The sequence below is a fragment of the Schistocerca nitens genome, chromosome 6 (assembly GCF_023898315.1).
Source record: "Schistocerca nitens isolate TAMUIC-IGC-003100 chromosome 6, iqSchNite1.1, whole genome shotgun sequence".
Taxonomy (NCBI): domain Eukaryota; kingdom Metazoa; phylum Arthropoda; class Insecta; order Orthoptera; family Acrididae; genus Schistocerca; species Schistocerca nitens.
Window position 1 is genome coordinate 678,258,366 of NC_064619.1, and position 16,252 is coordinate 678,274,617.

The following is a 16,252-nucleotide window of genomic DNA, read 5'->3' on the forward strand; positions in this document are numbered from 1 at the left end:
TAATCGACAGTCAGTCCGTAATAGTCTATACCATGTGTATTACGGGTTGTTTTCTTGACTTGCTGGCAGAAGGAGCTCCAGAAATTCTGGCAGCTACGACACATTGTGAACCTTACTCAAACTTTGAATCATAGAGACAGACACTTGATACCAACGCTTGTAAGTTAGCGAGACTATAAAAGTTTTAAGAATGCATTTATAGGGCTCACAACTACTTATCTTTCAGATTTAACTGTTTATCGAAAATAACAATAACAAAAGTAGCAGAATAACTACCTTTTTTCGAAAATCGCTTAACGTCATCTGAACTTACAACTTTGAACGCTTTGAAATGAACATGATTGCGACACAATTACCTACCACGAACGTATGAACTGTTGTGTTCAACGTGACTACTCTCGTCCGTATTTCTCATGAGACTATGATTTGGTGTGTGGAATGATAGTATGTAAATGCAGAGTTCAAATGTCCACGTTCTCGTTTTTGCGCAAATGCTAGGCATAAAATTACATAGGTACAATTCAATCGATGAGACCGCGTTTCACAAAGAAGATGAGGTTAAAAGTAAATACATGTCTTTACCGTCCTGCGGGTCTGTAGCTGAGAGGTTACCTGGACAGTTCCAGAACACCAAGGTGCGAGTAGGCTTCAGTACTAACGGCATGTTAGCAAACACCAAACGACACAGCCTTCAAACATATCAAACCATTCACACATTGCGGGATTACAAAACTAACTGTGGAAAATGTAAAAACTCTTAAATAGGGTACACAGGTAAAGTTTTGTCACTGCAGTTAAAGAACACACTAACACCAGTGACAAATGTGGATCTTCGTTTGGGAACCATCTTCGGATGACCAAACACAGTTTGAATGACATTCTTCATAGAAGCAGGAAAAGAGGAAAGCTTGATTACTTAGAAGAAATCGAAATTTATAGGGATGTTAGGGAACCAGACGCAACATATCTTGAATGAACAGACTGACCTCAAATAAGGAGCTTCTTAGACTGTTTCAGGAACATCTTATAAGATGGCGTTTACAGATATAGTTCGAATTTGTGCACTGTTCGCTTGCCTTGTATCCTAGGCCATATTACACATGATACTAAATAGTACCTGTTTTGCCTTCGCGGGTATGTTAACATCTACGCATCACTCGTGCGACTGCATGCGCCTACTTTACGTCTGTGGGCCGCTACCTTTAATTTACATCCAAGATTTTTTACCCTTTTTTACAATCGTATTTTATAGGTTTTGACCCGACTACTTAAGTTTTAGCATATGTTCTGTCAGTTGTAATTACGCATCTAGCATCGCTTTAAATGAGAATGCTCACAAGAACACATCACATGTGTGGTATGACACTCATCTGTATGTGCGTGCTTTACATATGTACCTTTAATTTTCATTTAGAATTATTGGCCCTGTTACATTTGTGTTTTAAGATGTTGTTACCTGTTACTAGCCACTTCACTTTTACCATCTGAAGACCCAGTTACGATTAGATATAGATGCACTCATGTATGTAGGTATTACCTACTTGTCATTTACATTCTTGATTTTATTTGTTTAATCCTTTTACATTCAACATATAAACTGTCAGATCAAATGTAGCTGGAAACTTATTAATAGACATTAAGATACGGGGTGTCCACTCTTTGCCTTTATGATGGCTTGAATTCTCCTGCTAACTTTTTCAATGAGGTGTTTCAATGTCTGTGGACGAATGGCAGCCCTTTCTTCCTCAAGAGCCGAAATCGGAGAAGGTATTGGGCACTGGGGTCTGGAGCGAGATCGATGTTCTAACGCATACCAAAGGGGTGCCATGGAATTCAGATCGGGAGTCTAGGCAGGGCACTGCATTTCAGGAAAGCTACTGTCCACAAACCCTTGACTCACAAATGCTGCTTTGTGGAAGGTTGCGTTTTTATACCGATGTAGTCATCGTCTCCGAACTTTTCGTCTACAGTACGCAGTATGCGACGCTGTAAAATGTGCACATATCGTTGCGCATTTAGCGTTTTCTCAAACGCAATAAGGGGACCACACGCTGACCACGATAAACACCTGCGTGCCTTACCACCTCTGTCAATCCACGTTTCTGGGAACCGTCGGTCCAGGAATCGACGCACACGAAGACTGAAATGTGCATGCGCCTCATCATGTTGGAACCACATGCGTTGTCTTGTAGGGAGTGGGACGTTTTCCAACAATTCTGGAAATGCTCTGGCGAGAAAATTGTAATAGTGCCTGCCATTTAATGGCCTAGGTAGCAGATACGGCCCAATTAAACAGTCCCCAACAACGCCGACCCACACATTAACGAAGAACCGCACTTGATGAGCGCTACTAACTGTGGCATGTGGGTTATCCTCACTCCAAACATGTGAATTGTGCATGTTGAAGACTCCATCACGCCCGAACGTTCCTTCATCGGTAAACAACACAGAGGATGGAAATGTAGGATGCATTTCACACTGTTCCAGGCACCACTGCGAAAACTGTGATCTGGGTGGATAATCAACTGGTTTCAGGTTGTGGACACGCTGTAAGTGAAATGGACGTAACAATTGCTCTCGAAGGACTGTTCTTACATTCGTCTGATTCGTCGCCATCTTACGTGCAATTGCACGAGTGCTGATTGAAGGATCCCGCTCCACATGCTGCAAGACAGCTTCCTCAAATTGCAGCGTTCTTACTGTGTGACGGCGTCCCTGTCCAGGTAATCTGCTAAATGACTCGATCTCACACAGACGTTGGTACACAGCAGCAAAGGTCGTATGATTGCGGGATACGGCGATTAGGATGTTATTGTTGATAAACCCGCTGTGCAGCTCGTCCGTTGTGGTGCGCTACGTAGTACGCACCAACCATATCACTGTACTCACTCCAGGTGTATCGCTCCATTAGTAAACAGAGGCAACGGACTACTACACTGGTGGACGGCAGTTGCCTACAACTGAAGAGCGTAATATGGCCTCTAACAACTGAAGATTGTAATACGCCCTCTAACAACTGAAGAGCGTAATACGGCCTCCACCGGTTTAAATAATCCTCACAGGAAAAAATGACATTAGGGAAAAATATTTGTTTTGATGTCCCCTACAACCTCCCAGAGTTTGCCGGTTTAAATACTTTTCACCCTGAATTTAATTTGTTTGTATTCTACTGACCCCCAGATATGGTTAAAGAACAACTTACTATTAAAGAATTCTGGAGTTAGGAATTGATATTAACAGTTTGGGAATACCCACCATATAAATGTTGTGATTGCTATGTCATGAAGTCATACATACCTTTATAATGAAAAAAACCTCCTTCAAATTACTCTTTGCTAACATATAGGAACGCGTTGAACCTGTAAACTAAGTTCTGTTAGCGCCAACGTTTCTTTTACAGGGAGTGTAGTGGAACCGTCATAGAGATCATTGTCTGATTACATTACTGGTCGTACTGCTGAACTCTGCATGTGTCAGAGATATTTTCCACCCTTTCAGGCCATAGATTCAACACTAATTCCCCAAAACGCTCACAGAGCATCCTTGGCCAACTGTGGTAGGAAGGTAGATCAGAATCAGGTCTCTCACATGATGGAGGCTAGCAATATCGACTGATAGTGATGTTTTTGTGAAATGGAAAAGCATAGGAACGACCACATCTGAACCAAAATCAAGTAGTCCAGTCCTCATGTAATGATGGACAGGGAACGTCGAGAATGACCGAGTTTGATTGTAAAAAATCGCACATCAGCGGAAGGAATCGATGTTGAGTTCCAGAGTGGTACCAGCAGTCCAGCTACTACAGTGACTGCGCGTAGAGAGTTAAAAAGAATGGAATACAATGGTTGATTAGCCCCTCATAAGCCACTCAGTTCTGTCGTGAATGCTAAGCAGCGCTTGAGGCGGTGCAAAGGGCGACGCCACTCGACATTGCATCACTGGAAACGAGTGATTTGGAATGAGGAATCACGCTGCACCCTGTGTCAGTCCGACACAAGGGTTTGAAACTAGCGAGCGCCTGGAGAACTTCGCCTGCGGTCATGTACAGTGCCGACGGCGAAGCAAGGAGGAGGTGGTGATAAGGCACGCATCAGAAGAGGATCTGGTTGCCCGGATAGTAGCAGCAGCAGCAGCAGCAACAAGTCAGGATACTCCTGGGGTTTTCGCCCGTGTCAGACAGAACATGATCCAACGGTGTACCCTTTGTTTACGTGTTAATGGAGGTATTCTTGAAAATCTACTGTAATTGCAATTGGGTTATGTTAATGTGTTGTCTCTTGGTTATAAAAAATGGGAAAGTGTTTGTTGGTTTAATTAATTTGCCGCCAGAGAAATCTTCCTCTACCGGTTTAAATACTCCTCATAGGAAAAAATGACAATAGGGGAAAATAGTTGTTTTGATGTCCCCTACAGCCTCCCACAGTTTGTCGGTTTGAATACTTTTCACCCTGTAGAACTAGGGCTACAAACATCAGTTAAAATAACCAAATAATGGATGGGGGTGAGCCGGCCGCTGTGGACGAACGGTTCTAGGCGCTTCAGTCCGTAACCGCTCCGCTGCTACGGTCACAGGTTCAAATCCTGCCTTGGTCATGGATGTGTGTGATGTCCTCAGGTGAGTTAGGTTTAAGTAGTTCGAAGTCTAGGGGACTGATGACCTCAGATGTTAAGTCCCATAGTGCTTAGAGCCATTTGAAGCATTTCATTTGATGGGGGAGGGTAAAGAGCAATTAAAAAGAAATACACAAATAAAGGACTGCAGTTATTTCAGAGTGTAAAGCATTCTACAGCGGTTCGTCTGTTCTTTTCGTTAAATCTGACATCTCGCGTTTCTACTTCAATTAAGCTGGACAATCGTGAATATGTGTAACTACAAGCCATGGCAGAACATACGGGAAAAATACGAGAGACGAGACGACCACAGTTCTGAGTGGAAATTCAATATCACTTTCCGACATGACGCGCGTTTTTACCTGTGGTCGGCAGCTGCAGTAGCCGCCGTCGGCGTGCTGTGGACCTGAGTATCTCTTCCATATCTTTCTCGAGTGTTTAATGTCAGTCTGATACTGTTCCTACATCTTTGGTGCAGCCGAGACTCGTAGTTGTTCCCTAGCTAATTAATTGCCACGGTACATGCTATTTGGCTGGAATTGCGTGTATGTTGTTGCCCTCAAATTGATCGCAATTGTTAACTGTCAGTGCTCGGTAAAATTCTCCATACTAGGAGACTTTGCAGTTTAACTCCTTAAGAGTTATGACGAGCCTGTGAACAAGTGTTCGCATAATTACTCTCGCAATTGTCTCAGTATGGCGCAAGTCGCCATTCTCAAACACTCGACGATTTGCTGCAAGAGAAGAGCGAATTTTTCTGTCTGCGTTTTCGACATATAAAAGCTGGTGGCCATGCTTTTTCTTCCTGGCCAAACTCCACCCTCTAGAGTTTCTGTAGCCTATCAACCGCGTCGTTTCTTTTGTAGGGCAGAATTTAGCTTCTGCTACGTAATACTGAGACAAACAGCTTTTTTCCACACGTGTTTTAATGCAGGTGGCCACAGTGAGTCACCAGTGTTTTGTGTTGGGTTTCTCCGGACGTTTATCTGCCATCTCCAGTCATGTTCCTGCAGAAAGGCTTCCTGAAGGGTCATCGTTAAAAGCTAGAGTTATTGGGTGTGTAACAGGGACAAGAGCGGTTACTGGCGGCAGCCTGCACACTAGCTACAACGTCTCATTGTGTCCGCTGGGTCTCCCGCTGTGAAGGTTCTGGATGGGTGTTGCCGTCGTAAAATTCTCCTTTCCTCAGAACCGCATCTCGTACCTCAGGTTTGCGAAATCACTTGTCTGCAATTCCTAGTATGATTGTGAGTGGTTTATATTCATGAGATGTTGACTTGTTTGTTCGCTCTCAATATCAAGAAATTTCATACACGTCAACGTAACTATGTTGTGTGACATATCGATTAAACTAGAATTGTTTCAGTAATTCAATGGAAGGTGTGTCATTTCTCAGACACCTTACAAGCCTTAGAAGGGCTGAAATCTCCATGGTGGATTTGTCACACGGGTGGGATCCAATGCCTATTCCACATTCGAAATTCACTCTGCTCTCCTGACCGACCCACTGTCGCTGCTTCTCTGCCGCCCACACAGTACTCCCTGCATCCTTTCATACTGGCAGGTCGCCTCTCGTAACATCAAGCAGTCAATGCAGCATTACATAGGGGTGTCCAGATTCTTTTGATTAGATAGTGTACATCGGTCATATTCATACACACGTCCTATATACTATATGACATCTACCCCACCTACTAACATCTTTGTACTCTTGAGCATACACTCTTCGTCTGTTTACGTCTTTGTCATTTTACCAGTACTGAGACCCGTCCACCACGTTGACTACAAGAGCGTTGTACTTGTGTGTATATGGTGGATGTTGTTTTTACTTTCATAGAAGCTGTTTGCTGTTGTTATATTAAATACATGGTGTGTATTCACCTTGTGTATGGAACAGCAAATAGATTGTACCACAACATGTATTTAATTTCAAACTGCTGGTAACTATGTTTCAGCATGTCACAACTCACTGTTGCAAGATGGATTTCAACATCCTATGTAAGTACACGTATGTTTTCAGTTTCAAAGATCTGTTATTTCATTTTGAACCCTAGCGTTTTTTTTTTCTTTTTTTGAGAACGCTTGATAATGACTACTAGTCTAAAGTTCAGTCGCAAAAAATGATAATTTCAACAGCCGAAAACGGGCTGACTTCATTGAATAATTACTTGATATGTAATGTGATTTAACATGTGAACCTTAGTTATGAACAATACTAATCAGTTGATGGCTAGCACTAGGAAAAGTAGGCTATGGCTAAGTGTGCAACGCAGTTCTCTCAGTTTACTCTTTGGAAGTCAGTAATCACGTTAGAATATACGGCATCGACCATCTACTTAAATTAATTAATTTAAAGAGATCCACCTCAGCTGTACTAATGATTTATTGAAAGTACGACTAGTTTCAGGAAATTAAAATCTCATCTTCTGGTGTGTAAAACTATGATACAAAGGAGAGAAGAGAATAAATAAATAAAACATACGTGGAAAAATTACATTACCATTACTTTTTATCGCGGCTCTTACTGTCTTATCCTCTGTTCACTCATTTGGCCTATGTAGCATTTCCTTGTTGCTTAAAATGGCACATACTTTTACACGTTTGTGAGATTCTGGCTTATTTTTGTCTCATTCTTTTAGCTGTTTCCTCTTAACTATTTTTCTTATTATTGTATAATCTTGTGTTGTTATTTCGCTGCTCACATTGCTACAGTCACATTTCAGATTTGTGATGGTTTTTATATATTCTGTTTCACGTCACGTATACATCCTGGACATACTGAAAGGTTTACGTATGTGTGTGAGCAATGACGCAAAAAAAAATTAATTAAATGGGGGTTAACGGATTAATTCAAAGATATGCTTTTAAGTTTCCGGGGCCACGGTTGGAAAGAGATCATGATGATGTTAATGAGTATTTGTTTTGCCACTTGCTTCTATCTTCATCTGCCTAGATGCGCTGTCAATGATAAGATAGTGAACTATCCGCTGCCCTTACACTGCGAAAGTTTGTTCAAAAATATGCCCAATGATTGAACGAACTCAGTCTTTCATGCACTACATAAACTCCAATTTATTGTGAGCGCAAAATTTTGGATAACGCTAAATGGCATTTAAGCTGGCTCCTGCGATGATAATTAACCATACTTTAAATTGAGAAAAAAGTGACCTCTCTCTCATCTGGAATTGTCTTGTTTGTGTGATGCAGTGATTTAACCTATGATCAAGTGTATTTAACTAACCAAAATATCTAATCACGTGAACCAATTTTCTCAACACTATAGACTTGATTATTATCCATGAAAGGATCATACATCCAGTTCGCTGCTGGAGGAATTTTATATGAGTTACTTATATCTGAACAAAGTATTCCAGAACATGAGTAACTGGAACCCTTTTTGCTGATTAACACTAATGTTAGCTGATTTTGAATGGAGGACGGATTGCTGAATTTAGCTAGAATATTTGTTGTATACACTCTGCATTAACAAACACAATTCAACTTAATACCAATAGAATGGACTTAACTTGCGTGTGTCTGTATACCGAGTTGGTTTACTCAAAACTTCCCGACTATAAAATCCACACCTATCACATATCTGAAGTCTGCCTGCCGTTTGGATAAGTAATTTAACACAATGGATCACACATATACTCTGTCCGCAGCTCGTGGTCGTGCGGTAGCGTTCTCGCTTCCCACGCCCAGGTTCGATTCCCGGCGGGGTCAGGGATTTTCTCTGCCTCGTGATGACTGGGTGTTGTGTGATGTCCTTAGGTTAGTTAGGTTTAAGTAGTTCTAAGTTCTAGGGGACTGATGACCATAGATGTTAAGTCCCATAGTGCTCAGAGCCATTTTTGAACACATATACTCTCTCCCTTACACAACGTAGCGCCAGAGCTTGAACGAATCACCTGCTCGATGGTGTTTGGAAACTTGCCACATTAATAATTTAGCACTGAGCTGCATCATTTTACCGTGATCTGCTGCGTGCAAGATGGTGGTGCGTATGCCGCTGAAACACGGCCCGATAAAAAAGTAATACTCACTCGCACCACGGACGAACGTCCCCGTTTCAAAAACTATCGCGTCCTCGGGCACTACGTTTCAGCGCAAATATCTCTGGAAGTACAACAGATATTGAAAAACGACTTTGAAGGGTAAAAATGTAAGACAGGGGCTTATGAAAGTAAATACTATGAGACTTTACAAAAGATACGCAAATATTAGTTTCAGGACAAACTTATATTCTTTAAATGGACACTCCCTATTATTTCTTACGCAATCAATAATATGATAAATAACAAAAAGACAGCCGGCCGAAGTCGCCGTGCGGTTAAAGGCGCTGCAGTCTGGAACCGCAAGACCGCTACGGTCGCAGGTTCGAATCCTGCCTCGGGCATGGATGTTTGTGATGTCCTTAGGTTAGTTAGGTTTAACTAGTTCTAAGTTCTAGGGGACTAATGACCTCAGCAGTTGAGTCCCATAGTGCTCAGAGCCATTTGAACCATTTTGAACAAAAAGACTGGGGTGGTTGCATCGTAATACGTCAACTACACTCCATAAAACTGCAAAGCGAAGTTGACGCTTGAAATAAACGAAACGCGCAGCTATTACACATTACGAGATGCAAACGTGGACCCCACGTTGCTCGTAATCGCGATGTGTTCGACGTACTACGATGCAACAAATGCTGGACTTATTACAATTTAAACTCGTTTAAGTGGACTGTAAACAATACACATGTAGAGTCCCACAGAATGAAAAATACGGAAAGGGTTTACTCGTTCGCGCTTCACTGATCTTCACTATAGTGCTAGAAGTTGCAATTTGCATGGAAACGCTGTGAGGCGAAGCCGCCATAGGGCTACACTTTAATAACTTTTCTTATATCTTGACCACGCTTTTATTATTTCCAAAAACACCTTACACTGTTCGACATTCTGTCATTTCCAAAGGCAGTGTTATGTCAGTTAAATAAAATTGTTCATTAGGTAAGTTACAATGTATCTCGTCAACACTTCACTCACGAGGCTAGTGCATTTGTCTCGTGAGTGAGAGCATTGACGAGATACAATGGATCTAATGAACAATTTTATATGATTGACATAACACTGCCATTGGAAATGACGGAAGCCGAAATGTGTGACGTGCTTTTGGAAACAATAAACGTGTGGTCAAGACATAGGCAAAAAGGTATTAAAATTAGAGTACTACAAAGGACATTACGGTAACGAGAAACGAGTATCACTGATCGCAGTAAATATAACTAATGGCTGACCAGAGATCTAACAGAGGGGCAGATGGTAGTTAGTTGTACGTAGTCGTGTAACTGGACATGTGTATTGTTTCCAGTCCACTTAATAACAGTGTAAATAGCAATAAGTGCAGTGTATTATTTTTCATCGCAGTACGTCAATCAGATCGCGATTACGAGCAACGCGGGGTTCACAGTTGCTTCTCGGGATGTGCAGTAGCGGCGCGTTTCGTTTATTTCATGCGTCAACTTTGCTTTGCTGTTTTGCGGGATGCAATTGATGTATTAAGATACAGCCAACGCTATTCTTTTTGTGATTTTTCATTACTGATTGTGTATCAAATAATATGGGGTGACCATAAAAAAACTAGAAGTTTGCGTTGAAAATAAAATTTGCTTACGTTCTAGTATTACTCAGATTATTTACTTTCATGAGCCCCTGCCTTACATTAATACTGGTCAAAATCGATTTTCAATGTCTATTGTAGTTCCAGAGATGTTTGCACTGACACGTTTAAGTGGACCACCCTGTACATTCGAACTCACGTGTGCGCAGTGTGGCACAACACCGCTGGCTTTCACACAGACTATCAGCCACACACGCAATGTGCAAGTTGCAGTGTTCCACAGGAGTCTAACCACTAGTGTCACAATAACAGAAATCGCCCTCCAAGGGGCCGATGACCTCGCTGTTTGGTCCCCTACCCATATCAATCAACCAACAAAGCAACCAACCAGTCATCCACTAAAGACACACACGATCTCGAGTACCGCAAGGAAGCACTTGCCAGAAACTCGGGGCTTCCAGTAGTCCCTACCGCACCGCCACGGCGCGCAGACCTTCAGACGCCTCTCCGTACACCGACTGCCTCCTTCTTTGCAATACCTTCGCGCGACTTCGGCTTACGTATTAGGCATTTTATTTCAACCATTGAGGATATCTCCCTCCGACACAACTTCACCCCCCCCTCCCCCCCCGCCCAAAAGTGCGTCTCTCTTACCAAATACAATCTCACCAAAATATCGTCTCCCACTACCAAAATTAACGCCGCCCGCTCTGAAGACATTGACGTCACAACCTCTACGCCAGTGACTCTAGCGCTCGTTCATGTTTTAGCCTGTCGTCCAGGCTCTGTCTTGTAGGGGTCAACACACTGGGCGCGAGGCTACATGGCTGTCACCAGCAACCGCCACGCACTTTTCCCTAGCGAGTCTCACTGGCCGGCTTTCTACACTACTGGCCATTAAAATTGCTACACCACGAAGATGACATGCTACAGACGCGAATTTTTAACCGACATGAAGAAGATGCTGTGATTAGCTTTTCAGAGCATTCACACAAGGTTGGCGCCGGTGGTGACACTTACAAGGTGCTGACATGAGGAAAGTTTCCAACCGATTCTTATAGACAAACAGCAGTTGACCGGCGTTGCCTGGTGAAACGTTGTTATGAAGCCTCGTGTGAGGAGGAGAAATGCGTACCATCACGTTTCTGACTTTGATAAAGGTCGGATTGTAGCCTATCGCGATTGCGGTTTATCGTATCGCGACATTGCTGCTCGCGTTGGTCGAGATCCAATGACTGTTAGCAGAATATGGAATCAGTGGGTTCAGGAGGGTAATACGGAACGCCGTGCTGCATCCCAACAGCGTCGTATCAATAGCAGTCGAGATGACAGGCATCTTTTCCGCGTGGCTGTAACAGATCGTGTAGCCCCGTCTAGACCCCTGAGTCAACAGATGGCACGTTTGCAAGACAACAACCATCTGCACGAACAGGTCGACGACGTTTGCAGCAGTATGGCCTGTCAGCTAGGAGACCATGGCTGCGGTTACACTTGACGCTGCATCACAGACAGGAGCGGCTGCGATGGTGTACTCAACGACTAACCTGGGTGCACGAATGGCAAAACGTGTTTCTTTCAGATGAATCCAGGTTCTGTTTACAGCATCATGATGGTCGCATCCATGTTTGGCGACATCGCGGTGAACGCACATCGGAAGCGGGTGCTCGTCATCGCCATACTGGCGTATCACCCGGCTTGATAGTATGGGGTGCCATTGGTAAAACGTGTCGGTCAGCTCATGTTCGCATTGACGGCACTTTGAACAGTGGACGTTACATTTCAGATGTGTTACGACCCGTGGCTCTACCCTTCATTCGATCCCTGCCGTGTGGGATTAGACGAGCGGTCTGGGTCGTTGCAGTCATGAACTGTGCGGCTCGTCCCGGCGGAGGTTCGAGTCCTCCCTCGAGCATGGGTGTGTGCTAAACTTCCTGGCAGATTAAAACTGTGTGCCCGACCGAGACTCGAACTCGAGACCTTTGCCTTTCGCGGGCAAGTGCTCTACCATCTGAGCTACCGAAGCACGACTCACGCCCGGTCCCGGACCGGACCGGGCGTGAGTCGTGCTTCGGTAGCTCAGATGGTAGAGCACTTGCCCGCGAAAGGCAAAGGTCCCGAGTTCGAGTCTCGGTTGGGCACACAGTTTTAATCTGCCAGGAAGTTTCATATCAGCGCACACTCCGCTGCAGAGTGAAAATATATCATTATGGGCGTGTGTGTTTGTCCTTAGGATAATTTAGGTTAAGTAGTGAGTAAGCTTAGGGACTGATGACCTTAGCAGTTAAGTCCCATGAGATTTCACACACATTTGAACATTTTCTTTCGATCCCTGCGAAACCCTACGTTTCAGCAGGATAATGCACGAGCGCATGTTGCAGGTCCTGTACGGGCCTTTCTGGATACAGAAAATGTTCGACTGCTGCCCTGGCCAGCACATTCTCCAGATCTCTCACCAATTGAAAAGGTCTGGTCAATGGTGGCCGTGCAACTGGCTCGTGACAATACGCCAGTCACTACTCTTGATGAACTGTGGTATCGTGTTGAAGCTGAATGGGCAGCTGTACCTGTAAACGCCATCCAAGCTCTGTTTGACTCAATGCTCAGGCATATCAAGGCTGTTATTACGGCCAGAAGTGGTTGTTCTGGGTACTGATTTCTCAGGCTCTATGCACCCAAATTGCATGGAAATGTAATCACATGCCAGCTGTAGTATAATATATTTGACCAATGAATACGCGTTTATCATCTGCTTTTCTTCTTGGTGGAGCAATTTTAATGGCCAGTAGTGTATTATTAACATCACTCAGCTAAACAAAGCAGTACGTTCTCATCACGCGAATATATTATGTCCGTCCTTATTGTGTTATTTAAAACATGGACTGTACTCATTTACCTCCAAATATACAGGCATAGACGTATAGACGACCATTTAATCAGTATACAACAGGTAATGTAAACGGCACATCAACTGATGCGTGATAAATGAGTCATACATTAGCTTACAATGGATTTCGTGAGCAATCTATGGCAAAAGATTCATACATACAAGATCATCCCACATGGGTATTTGCTTGTATGATATCAGAGCAGCAGTAAGAAACATTACTTTCTAAATTCCATAGCGTGTAGGTGTGCGTGTGTTGTGAGCGCAAGTGAAATAATGTAGATACGTATTTAGCAGTTCCTGACTCCGAGATATTATATCATTCATGTGGACGATAGGCACGACTTTCACAAATTGAAATTCCCTGTTAAAGACGAATCTGGACCAGAAGGACCGTGATTCAAAGGAAATTACGGATTACCCTTACGTTATCTGCCCGAGATAAATCTTACAGAGATAACTTACAGGAGACCGAAGAAGAGGAGTGGCCATGCGGCATGGCGCAACGGTGAGGGCGCTCCACTCGTACGTGGAGGAGTGGGTTTCTGGTGCGCGTCCGACCAGCCACGTTGAAGCTGGCCGTGGTCCCCCTAAATCGGTACCGGCTGGTACCGGATGGTTCGTTTCAAAAGGCCACAAATATCTTTGTTCCCCGTACATGCCCAGTTCGAGTCATCTCTAACGACGTTGTGGCCGACGGGCGCTCTACACCAACAGTCCCTCTCTCTGTGTCTATAATCTCCATCTCATTTTCAAGTGCTATTGAGAGGGTACTTCCCATCGTACCAAGGATGGAAATGGAAATGCCGTCTGGCTAGGGCCTCCCGTCGGGTAGACCGTTCGCCTGGTGCAAGTCTTCCGTGTTGACGCCACTTCGGCGACTTGCGTGTCGTTGGGGATGAAATGATGATGATAAGGACAACACAACACCCAGTCCCTGAGCGGAGAAAATCTCCGACCCAGCTGGGAATCGAACCCGGGCCGTTAGGTACGACATTCCGTCGGCCGGGGGCGGACATTGTACCAAGGATTAGAGGTTCTTACAGTTCCTTTGCGTAATAGGGCGGAAAGAGACAATGGCAACGTCAGATGTGCCCCAGGAAAGTGTGACAGAACCGGTGTTATTCTCTATGTTCAAAAATGATCTGACGGGCACGGTGAACAGCAATGCACGGCTGTTTTCTGATGACACTGCTGTGTACGCGAAGGCGTCGTCGTTCAGCCATTGTAGGAGGATGCAGGATAGCTTAGAATTTTTAGACGGTGTGACGAAAGGTGTCTTGCTCTGACTGTACAAAAATGTAAATTAATGCGGCTGAATATCATGTAATGTTCGAATACAACATTACTAGTGTGATGCTTAACACAGCAACGTCTATTAAATATCAGGGAGTAAGGTAGCAAAACGATACGGCATGCAACGAGCACGTCAAGTTGGTGGTAGCGTAGGCGAATGTTCGACTTCTGTTTGTTTGGAGAATTTTTCGGAAGGTGTAGCTCATCTGTAAAGGAGACGGCGTACAGAACACTAGTGCTACCTGTTCTTGAGTATTGCTCGAATATCTGCGGGCCCCACCGGGTCGGATTAAAGGAAGACATCGAAGCAGTTCAGAGGCGGGCTGCTAGATTTGTTGCTGATAGGTTCGACCGCCTCGTAAATATTACGGAGATGCTTTGTAACGCTGGAAGTCCCTAGAGGAAAGACGACGCTCTTTTCGCGTGACACTATTGCAGAAATTAAGAGAACCGACGTTTAAGGCCGGATTCAGGTCGATTCTACTACAGCCAACGTTCATCTCGCTTAAGGACGATGACGATAAGATGAGAGAAATTAGGGCTTATAGGGGAACTTATAGATAATCGTTTTTTCCTTGCATTATTTGTGAATGGTACTGGGAAGGGAATGACTATTAGTTGTACAAGGTACCCTCCACCATGCATCGAATAGTGCGTTGCGGAGTATGTATATAGCTTCAGATGTAGAAGACTGACTGCTTAAATGCCTCTGTCGGTGCTGCAATTAGTCAACGGTCTCCTCCTCTGTGTCCCAGCAACAGCAGTACGTCGTGGACGGTCGTGTATTCCCAGAGTCCTCACTTAATACTGCAAGTAGAAAGTAGGATTTCTCATGGTGATAGAAAGGAACCTGTGACCGTTCATTCTGGCTTTCTTTGTACCCCTTCGGTGTGCCCTCTCCTATTTGATACGGTGCCCCATAACCTTGATCAGTATTCTAGACTCGGACCCTTGGACCCAGAGTGTTTTGTAAACAGCGTTTGACCTCTTACCAACAAATAATCCTGTGCTAATATCAAGCCTCAAAACGAATACACGGATTAATGAACACAGGATTGTCGTAGCGAGACTCAGTGTTGTAATCCCCAAATCCTCCACAAATAACAGAAAATATACCTATTCAAAAACGCAGATAAAAATTAACTTGACGCCTCCCTGAGAGACAATCTCCATTCCTTCCAAATTAACAATGTAAATGTAGGCCAGATGTGGCCTGAATTCAAAGAAACAGTATCGTCAGCAATTTAGAGATTTATTGCAAATAAATTAACAAGCGACGGAGATGATCCTCTGTTCTACACAAAACGGATCAGAACGCTGTTCAGAAACAACGAATAAAACATGCCAAATTTAAATGGATCCAAAATATCCAATATTGGCAATCTTTTACAGAAGCTCGAAATTTGGCGTGGACTTCAATGCGAGATGCTTACAATAGTTTCCACAACGAAACTTTGTCTTGAAATCTGGCAGAAAATCCGAAGTGATTCTGGTCGTATGTGGAGGATGGTAGCGGCAAGACACAATTAATGCCTTCTCTGCGCGATAGCAATAGAAATTCTTTGACGACAGTGCTGCCATACCAGAGTTACTAAACCCGGCCTTCCGTAAATTCCTTCTCCAAAGAAGACAAAGTAAATATTCCAGAACTCGAATCAAGAACAGCTGCCAACATAAGTAACGTATAAATAGATACCCTCAGAGTAGTGAAGTAACTTAAACCACTTCACAAAAGCAAGTCTTCCGGTACAGACTGCATGCCAGTTAGGTTACTTTCAGAGTATAGCTCCATACTTAACAATTATATAAAGCTGTTCGCTCGACGAAAGATCCATACCCATAGAGTGGAAAGTTGCGCAG